Source organism: Phascolarctos cinereus, unplaced genomic scaffold (assembly GCF_003287225.1).
Source record: "Phascolarctos cinereus isolate Bilbo 61053 unplaced genomic scaffold, phaCin_HiC Scaffold_5;HRSCAF=322, whole genome shotgun sequence".
Lineage (NCBI taxonomy): Eukaryota > Metazoa > Chordata > Mammalia > Diprotodontia > Phascolarctidae > Phascolarctos > Phascolarctos cinereus.
Window position 1 is genome coordinate 399,123,323 of NW_027555958.1, and position 10,925 is coordinate 399,134,247.

The following is a 10,925-nucleotide window of genomic DNA, read 5'->3' on the forward strand; positions in this document are numbered from 1 at the left end:
TTAAACTCTTTGTTAAGGTAGGGATCTGTTTCCTGTGTGGAGAATGTACTGTCCCAAGCTTCAGGGATTTTGTGTAGCTGTTTTCAGAGACACTTCTAGGGACCTGTAAATTTTCAGTTCTTCCATGATGGTATAATCAAGGTTGAGGTGTTTACTGTTTTCCTGGCCTCTGCTCTGGTCTATGAATGACCACAAGCACTCTTCTCTGTCTTGGAACTGTGAGGACTATTCCTTTTCTACTGCCACCATAAGCTCCACCATGCCAGCACTCTTCCTTACCCCAGGACTTCCACCCAGAAATGTGACCCATCGACAAGAGAAGAGATTCCTGTCAACACCAGCAAAGAGATCCCTGCAATCCCATTCTGATCAGCTACTCAATTCTCCCTCCATGACCATGAGCTCAGGAAGCAACTGTCACCCCAGGGCTGTGCCAGGACTGGGGCTCCAAATGCTCTTCTCTCTCACCAAGGTAACAGACCTTTCCTACTTACCTTCTAAGTTGTCTTTGGTGTTTATGGGTTGAGAAGTCTGGAAACTGCCAGCTGCCTGTGATTCAGTACTGTGAGGCCTTCTCTAAGTTCACTGAGGCCTAGTCTTTGCCTGCATGCCCAAGCTGAACTGCACTCCTTTCCCAGCATAGCATAATAGACCTTTCTAATCAACCATCCAGGTTATCTTGGGCTGGGAATTTGTTTCATTCTGTCTTTTTGTGGGTTCTTCTGCTCTCCAATTTATTTAGAGCCATTTTTTTACAGGTATTTGGAGGGGTTGAGGGGAGAGCTCAAGCAAGTCTCTGTTTTTACTCCACCATCTGGGCTTCAGCCTTGAATTCTTGATATTAGGAGGAGATGCATGAGATATTTTTTTTTTAGTGGAACTCTATAGATAAATGTCTACTACCTATATTTTGTGATTAATATTTTATTTTGCTTCCTATTTAATTTTCAGTCTACATTTAGTTGCATTTGAGAATGCTTGTAATAAACCTCTGCTTAGGAAGAACAATGGTAGACTTAAATTAACTACTTGAAAAGTGCTGCATTTTAAGTTAATAATTTTTTTATGTTATTATGTCTATGGAATGTTTCAAAGAAAGTAGTTTTTCAGCAGACATAAAATATTCCAATGTTCTAACTAAACCAGCATCAGTTTTATACATTTGTAATAGATGAAAAGGTGATGAATGTAGAATTGAAGAAAAAGCTTCATGACAATCAACAAAAGCACTATAAATGCTATGGCACATTGGGGCATTGTGCTCATTATTTGCCAAATTGAGAATAAATTTTCTTGTCTTTCCTGTGAATATGTGAAACAACTGTTTATGTTCATCAGTCAATTTATTTTTTTCCTTGAAAGTGATTAGTGATATTAACTGTGAATACTTTATGCAAAGATCTAAACATGTAATGGACCTATTTCAACATATCTTTGGTGTTCTCATTTGATATATGGTCCTTTCAGTAAACAATGGTATTATTAGAATTGCATCTAAGGGAAAGCTCTTAAAGTACTTCTCTAGTATTTCATGTTTTGTTCTTTTTGAGTCAATAATTATGATCTTTCCTGGCCTCCATCACTTTTCAATTTTACTGAGAATTTAGGAAATCAGTCACTTCCTCTGATATAACTGTTCTATTGTACACTATATTAAAGCTGTTCAAGCTTTCATTTTGCATTTGATGGAAGAGTTTTGTTTCATTTTTTTTTGTTTTTTCTAATCGTATGAGATTTAGTGAAAGCAAATAGATGACCATACATTTTCTGTCTCTCCCTCAAATCTGGTTTCTTTACTTTCTTTGGAGTAAAGATTTTGACAGCTATTGAGTTTTTTATTTTGTTCTTTGTGCTTCTTTAGCTCTTTGTGACATACTATCTGTCAGTATTTTGTTTTCAATAACTGATTAAATGAATCTAGAATTACTGATATGCTTTTTTCATTTTCCAGCATAATTTCTACATATTTTTTTTCTGTTTTTGTGGTCTTTTAGTAGGCACAATAGCAGCCAAGTTTTCTGCTGCATGGGCGAACTAAATATTTACATAATTTGCCATTGTTTTTCTACATGTCATTATCTCTTCTCTCAAAATCCTTCTGCCATGGTAGTATTTGATGCCCCCCTAGCAAATTCCTGGACAACTCTACTTTTCCTCCTTTAGTTCCTACCCTTACAATGGTTGCATGCAGGTACTGAACTATTTACATGCTTTCTGTCAAACATTGTGGGAGGATGTAGTTGTTCACCATAGTTAGAGCAGATAGATTTTTTTTAAATAGATTATTTTTATTATAGTTAGATTCATATATAAAACTTATTTTTTTTCAATTCCATATATATTCATCTGCTTTTCAAAATCATTTGAGACTCTGGTATTGCCACTGTGATTGTTGAGGGATCATGAATTCCTTTCCTCTGTTCTCAGAAACAATCGGCTTAGTAGTGTGCTATAGTATTTTCTGTGCCCAGGAATCATCATTATCTGGTATATTGTTTCTGGAATTCCCCTTCCACAACTTTTTGAAAATCTGGAGAACATTTTCTGGTGTCTGGCCATTTGTTACATTTTCCATTTTCTAACAATCCTTGAAGATTACTAATGCTGTTTGGTAATCTGATTTCAAAGAACTTCCAATAATATGAGATGTAATTTTCTTGGGGGGAGTGACTAGAACTCTTTTAAAGCAATCTAATTTCCACTATCTTCACTTCTACTCATTCTCCATTTTTCTTTTAATTGCATTTATCTACCCTTTCTAATCTGAATTTTTCTACTTTGATAAGGAATATAGGAAAAATAAACAGAAATTAAGGAGTTCTATGCAATATCTTCTAACATTATATTTGCCTCCAACTCTTCATGTTCCAAACATAGTTTCTGAAAACTTTTTTTTTTGATGTTCTGGCACTTTTGTAAGCACTAACTCATACTAGACTTTAGCTGTCCTGCACAATTTTGTACCTCCATTGTATTCTTTCCCATGTATCTTTTATTATGTGATTAACTCCTCTTCTACAAGTCAATTCATTGTCAATTTGGCAGTTAGTGAGTATGATGACCCAATTTAATATAACATTTATACTGTCTTTCTTAATTGTTACTACATATATTCATATATACATGTGTACATATATATTCATATACATATATATGTGTGTGTGTATATATACATATTTTATATATATATACATATCATATGTATATGTATATATATACATATATATATATATATATATATATATATATATATATCTCCTTATCAGAGACATTATTATTATTTCTTCATTTGTTCCTTCTGTTTTTAATATAAGTTTTAAAAGTAGTATTTCTGAATGTTTAGAATAATTTCAGAAATGAAAGTGTTGACAAATATGAATAGTGCAGAGCTGTCTATCTAAAAGCGAATTTCCCAGGAAATGTTGACTTGGTCCAATGGAAATTGACTTCAAAATATTTTCCACCACACTGCCAGAATTTGTTCACTTCACTCAGTCATTATGCTTGACATGTCACCAATGAGAGAAGGGCTGTTTAACAGTTTTTGTATCATAGACCTTTTTGGCATCCTCGTTAAGCCTTCTTAGATATAAGGGTTTAATTCAAAAGGGAACTATTTTGAAATGTAATTATCTTTATTTTAAAATAATAAGTTCCTGTATCCCAGTTTAAGAACATATGAACTATAGAATAATTTCAGAAACTAGTTTTTTTCCTTAAAAATGCAAAGACTCTGGGAAAATTAAGGAAATTACATTCATTTGTACATCAACGAGAATTAGTTCAATCAAATTATTTTTATCCCAATATCCATGTGAGATTAATTAAATGAGAAAATTGGAGGTTTCATTAGGAGGAGAGCCAAGTGATTTGAGTATGTGGAACTTTATGGGGAGAAGGTAGTTGTAGTACCCAATTATAAGCCAGTACAGAATGAAGGCACTGAAGAACTGGGAAGAAGGGATGAAGAGACTGATCAAAATGAGATATAGATAAGTAAAAACCTATTTCAGACCTGACTTTGGATTAGAGAAGTTGGAAAAACTCTTCTCACATCGCTGTTCTTTCTCATATTACTTTCCACTATTTTGCCTTTCTTTGCCCCTTTCTCTTGTTTTAAATCTTTGCCCCCTTTCCTTTTTATTTCTTATAAGTTCACCTTTTGTCTTCTCTCAAAAGACTTATAGCTCAAGCTTGCATTACTAGTACTGTATTTTAACTTTTAGGTGGAATAGGTTTTATGATTTGGTGTAAGCAACTGTTTTTACTATTGACCACACCACCTATAGAAAATGCTTTTCAAATTCTGAAACAATATTCGAAAATAAGATAAAGGATAAGAATTAGACCTGTAATTTGTTGATGTAGGGAACAACCAATGAGAAAACTTACTGTGCATTTTTTTTTACAGCAATAAATGTCACAGTAGATAGAATACAGGGCTTGTAGTCATGGAGACAGAATTCAAATCTATCTTGATACACATACTAGCTATGTGACAATGCAAGTCACTTAACCTCTGCCTCAGTTTCCTCAAATCTTAAATTAAGATAGTAACAACACCTTTCTCAGATAGTTATGAGCATCATTTCAAATAATAACAGTAGCTAACATTTATATAATACTTACTTTGTGCCAGACACTGGGCTAATTATTTTATAACTATATAACTACATATACATATAACTACATGTGTGTGTGTGTGTGCGTGCATTCTTTCCTTCATTCATGACTTGGAACATTGAAAGATTAAATGACTTACTCAGCCAATATGTGTAAGAAACACATCTTGAACCCAGGTTTTCCTACTTCAAAGGCTAACCTCATGTACGTTATGTTACAATGCCACTGCCACTGCTACTTTTCTAATTCCACCATAATCACCCCAACCACCATCTATGTCAACACATTTGTATAGCACTTTATCATTAAAAATTCAATATTTTTACATTATTCACTTTTATTGTCACAATAAGTATGAGAAAACTAGGATAAGTATTTTATTATAGAATAATAGATTTAGTCATGGAAAACCTTAGAGGTCATTGGATATAGCCTCTTCCTTTTGCAGATGAGGAAACTAAAGAGTAGAGAGGTTAAATTAGTTATTCAAGGTCATATAGCCAGCAAGTATCTAAAGAAGGATGTGAACTTAGGTCTTCCTGACTGAAAGACCAGAACTATATACCTTGAACCACCCTGTCACTCATTTAGAAGTTAAATTGAGTTTGATAAAGATTAAGTAATCTGCCCTAGGTACTAATCTAAGAAATGATGGGATAAGGACTGTGTTCTATGTTGTCTGACATAAAATTTGGTATGTTTTGTATTATCCTAGGCTGGATAATACATTGAGGAATAAGATGATGTAGCAGCCAAAAATGTAACACCACTTCAAAAGTTTAGCTGCTTTAATTTAAGCTTCATAAACTTTAGTTTATCTCATAAAGATTTCTTCTGTTTCTGGGCAACTTCAATTACTGACATAACTATATTAGAGGATGATATGGGATATCTATTCATCCTATCTGTTAATAAGTGTATTTTTCAAAATTTGCAATGCATATTTCAATGAGAACTTTCAAATTTAGCCTTTTTTCAGTAAAAGAGCTTTTCAGTGTTGAGTATTGCAGCATATTTCACCGTAAATCATTTGCCCTAGAACATTAAGATAGCCTCTTTTGAAAATCTATCCAACTGAAATCATTATTCGCATGTTTGCACTATGCTTGCTAATTCAAAACACAGAGAATAACTTCACTATCTACAAATGTTTATAATGATTAAAATGAACAAGAAAATAGCATCTGCTGATTCAACACCAGAAATACACAAAATGTTGCCATGTATGAAATTCATACAAATATTCCTGACTAGGTTTAACTAAAATTAATTAATTTTCTTTTAAAACTGAGATCACCTCATGCAATCCTTTAGACCTCTGCTATAATTATATGCTTTGATCAGTTATTATAAATAAAAATTACTTGGTAGTAAGTATTGCTATATTCAGTTATGGTTTTTATAAATGATGGCTTATTTATTGGTTATTCATGCAAATGTTTTATTTTTCCCCACTTAATAGCATTTTATTTTTCCTATTACAGCTAAAAATAGTTTTCAACATTCACTTATATAAAATTTTGCATTCCAAAATTTTTCCCCCTCCCTCCCCCTTCCCCCTTTCCAAGATGGTAAGCAATCTGATATAGGCTATACATATACAGTCATATTAAACATAATTCCACATTAGTCATGTTGCAAAAGGAAAACCAGAACAAAAGGGAAAAACCATGAGAAAGGGGAAGAAAAGAGAAAAATAGTATACTTTGATCTTCATTCATACTTCTTTCTCTAAATGTGGATAGCATTTTCTATCATGAGTCTTGGAATTGTCTTAGATCATTGTATTGCTGAGAAGAGCTGTATATCAAAGTTGATCATCACACAATGTTGTTGTTTCTGTGTATAATGTTCTCCTGGTTCTAGTCTCTTCACTCAGCATCAGTTCATGTAAGCTTTTCTAGGTTTGTTTGTTGTTTTTTTGAAATCTGGCTGCTCATCATTTTTCATATAGCAATACCATTCCATTACATTCATATACGACAACTTGTTCAGCCATTCCACAATCGATGGACATCCCCTCAATTTTTAATTTTCAAAGGTTGTCTTTTACATCATTTGGAGCATTTTTCCCAGTCACAAAATAAGCATTCTACAATACTTAAGGATAATGTGTATGAAAGGGTAAAAATTCAAAGACGTGGAAGTAGATTCAGCCTAGGAGACATTGATAGATAGAGGGGTAGACTCAGGGAAACTTAGGCAGAGAGGAATGAACATTTATTTATCTGTAAGATGGGAATAACAAAAAATGACAATAATGATAATTATAAATATAGTACCAATAACAACACATGTGTTTGGTGCTCTAACATTTACAAAGCATTTTCCTTATATTGCCAAAGAGAAATGTGGACAACCCTTTGAGGTAGATGACCCAAAGAATATTATCCCCATTTTAGTTATGATAACGATTAGGTTCTGGGAATTTAAGAGACATAGCCAGGGTCAGACAGCTGCTAAATGTGAGATTTGAAACCAAGATTCCAAGTGTAGCACAGTAATATTAACATTACACGGACAGATAACTAGGAATCTTGCAACAAAAGCAAAAGACAGTTAAGGGATACTTGGTGGGTTTACTGTTGTTCAATTATTATGCTAACTAGAGTGAAGAATACGGATGGATTTGTGTGGAAAAGAAGAAGCTCAGCCCTGTGATTATCAGGGAGTTTCCAATACAATGTAATAGAAATATTTTAAATGTCTACTATGATTGAGGCCTTCAGTTAGGTGCCATGTATACAAAACACCACATGACACTATCTCAATGTTTATGAAGCTTACATTCAAAAGGAGAATATAATATTTAAACATTTTTAAAAAGCAATATACTCTGGAGAGGGAGAAAGCATTAAATATGATAACATATGAAATGTTATTAAAATCTTAAATCATTATGTAATTGCTAGCTATTTAATAGGAATTAGGAAAAGGAAAGTTTTCTTGGATAAGGTAGCACATGAGCTAAATCTTGAAGGAAAGTATGGGACACCAGAAGGACAGTTGAGGAGGAAATTGCTTCAGATATGAGAAACAGTCGGTATATTATCTTGAACAATTCTGAACTTGGAGCAATTAATAGGCTAATTTGCCTAGAATATAGAGTTTGAGAAAGGGAATAATATAGTATCAAGACAGAAGGCTATATGAAGCCAGATAGCTATATGGGGAATAGAAAGGAGATGTAAGAAGCTTTCATTTAAGTTAAGAGAGCTACTAATCATCTAGAAAAAAGGTGAGGGTTGCCTGGTTGAAGATGATATCCTAGAGAGAAGGAGACAGATGAGAGAGATGTCATGGAGGTAGCATGAATAACACTTGTGGCAGATGAAGAAAGGGAATAGTCAATAATGACTGAATTTGGGAATGAGGAAGATTGGTAGAATGAAAGAGCTAATAAATGAAACAGGAATGTGGGGTGGGGAGGAAATAATGAATTCTATTTTAGAAACATTGTGAACTGAGAAAAGACTCTGATTTAATAATTAAGAAATTCTAGATAACCTTGCAATAGACAATTTCAATTGAGTAGTGAGCTAGGTTGAATAGGATTGAAAAGTGAATGGAAGGGAGAAAGTAGAGGCAAAGAGTACAGATTTTCCTGAGATATTGTCTATGCTAGGGAGGAGACATATAGGCTAATAGCCTCCTATTTTAATATTGCTAACCAAGTGCTATTTGGACCATATATTACCTGTTCACTGTCTTTATTTCTCATAAAGTCACTAGCTTCCAGTCTCCTTATTCTAATTTTTAAGGAAGTATTTTCTTCCGTAATCTTTTGGACTTCCTTTTCTGTTTGGCCAATTTTGCTTTTTAGGGCATTCTCCTCATTGGCTTTTTGGATCTCTTTTGCCATTTGGATTAGGCTATTTTTTAAGGTGTTATTTTCTTCCATATTTTTTTGGGTCTCCTTTAGCAAGCTGTTGACTTATTCTTCATGATTTTCTTCCATCACTCTCATTTCTCTTCCCAGTTTCTCCTCTACTCTTACTTGCTTTTCAAACTCCCTCTTGAGGTCTTCCAAGGCCTGGGACTGATCCATATTTTTCTTGGAGGCTTTGGATGTGGGAGCTTTGACTTAGTTGTCTTCTTCTGGTTGTATGCTTTGATCATCCCTGTCACCAAAGTAAGATAATATAGTCTGACTTTTTTTTTGCCAAGTGTTAATTTATTGCAAGTCTCCTCTGTAGCTTTTAATTTGCTGGGCACTCAACAGCACCACTATTGATGTCATCAATGACATCATGAGGATGCCTGCCATCAATGTTGCAGCCCACAGACTGGGCTGTTCCAAGCATTTCTTTAATGTTTCCAGAAAGGTCTCTTGCCAAGAACTGGTGTCTCATCTGTTTAGCAATGTTGACAATCTCATCGAGATTGCCATTGTGTTTAATATTTTTCTGCTTCTTTCTGTCCCAAGGAGGTTCCTTTAGGGCTTTGATGATCAAGGCTGAAGCAGAAGGCACAACCTCAGTCTGGGCCTGTCTATTCTGAATGGTAATTTTCACTGTGATCCTTAGCCCTTTCCAATCACCAGTTGCTTTGGCAACGTCATCACCAATCATTTTGGAAGACAAAACCAAGGAACCAATTTTGGGGGCCAGAGCTGATGTGGCACCAACTTCACCACCAGTGCACCTTAAAAACACGACTTTAATTTCATTAGGGTCAAACTTTGGAGGCACGGTGGTGACGAAGGTGGAGGCTTGGCCTGGATGCTGTGGGGTGGCTGTTGGTGTTGGATGAAACTGGATTCAGGACTACTGAAAGAAGTTGCACCTTCACCACCACGAGCTGGAAGCCAAAAGAGTCTGACTCTTTTTGTGCTGCTTGCTCATGGTCCGGGCCAATTACTTGAGTTTTAAACTCTTTGTTAGGGTTAAGAGTCTGCTTCCACTGTGGAGAATGTACTGTCCCAGGCTTTGGGGGTTTGTACAGCTCTTTTCAGAGATACTTGTAGGGACCTGTAGATTTTTAGTTCTTCCAAGGTGGTATGATAAGGGGTGAAGTGTTTACTCCTTTCCTGGCCTATGCTCTGGTGTATTAGTGACCACAAGCACTCCTTTCTGTACTGGAACTGTGAGGAGGGCTTTCTTTTCACAGCCACTACAAGCTCCACCACGCCAGAGCTCCTTCTCACCCCAGGACTGCCTCCCAGAACTGTGACCCAGATCCAAGCAGGACAAAGCAAGAGATTCCTGCCTCAGCACTGACAAAGAGATCCCTGCAATCTCCCTCTGATCAGCCACTGGAGTTCCCCTTAGTCTGTGGGCCAGAAGCTCAGGAGGCAGCCCCCATCCCCGGCCGCTCTTGGGGAATAGAGCTGAGATCACTTCACTTCTCTCTCAGCACCACAGAAACAGACTTTTCCCACTGACCTTCTAAGTTGTCTTTGGCATTCGTGGGTTGAGAAGCTTGGAAACCGCCCCAGCTGCCCATGATTCAGTCCTCTGAGGCCTGCTTCAGGTTTGCTGTGGCCTGCACACCTATGCTGCACTGTGCTCCTCTACCTGCCCATAGCAATATACTTTCTCCTCAACCATCCAGGTTATCTTCAGCTGGAAATTTACTTCACTCTGTCTTTTTGTGGTTTCTGCTGCTTTAGAATTTGTTTAGAGCCATTTTTTTATAGGTATTTGGAGAGGTTTGGGGGAGAGCTCAAGCAAGTCACTTCTCTCCCTCTGCCATCTTGGCTCTGCCCACATATATTACCTGTTCAGGTGAAAGTGTCGAAGGAGAAAAGGTCTGCCACTCTTTTTTACCCACTCACCTCTCCTATTTAACATCATCCCTGATGGCATGCCAGGAGCCCATCTTTCCTGCTTTGAGATGATGGCAAATGAAACTCTAACACAATATTTTGGGCAGTAGCTTGCATACAAGCTTGATGCGATGATTGTCAGCCACATGTGTGTGTTTTCAGGATGTAATTGGGAAGAAGAAAAGGAGAATATCAACCTGAACCTTGGCGTTTATGTATCAGTATTTGTAAATTTATCCACCTTTCCCAAATAAAGAAAAAAGCTCAGCCATAGAGGGAAACAAAAAGGTTCTGCTTCAGTTGGATGGTAAGATGTCATTGTTCTTTGGGTGCTGTGAGGGGCTGCAGGCTGAAGCCTCACTACAACTTGCCATTAGAAGGCAGAGGAATTCCATGCTGTTCACTTCAAAGTTCCCAAGTATCTAATTCTTTCCCAATAAGGAGGTTAAAATATTTCTAGGTGGAAGGGGGATGCAGAATAGCCATCCCCCTTCCCTTGCTACACTCCATTCTGGATCTCAACATTTTCTCCAAT

General features: G+C 36.1%; 1 pseudogene; it reads right to left on the reverse strand.

Annotated features, from left to right (window-relative positions):
• Positions 1 to 8,792: 8,792 nt before the first annotated feature.
• On the reverse strand, positions 8,793 to 10,430 carry LOC110206770 (large ribosomal subunit protein uL11 pseudogene; annotated as a pseudogene).
• Positions 10,431 to 10,925: the final 495 nt, after the last annotated feature.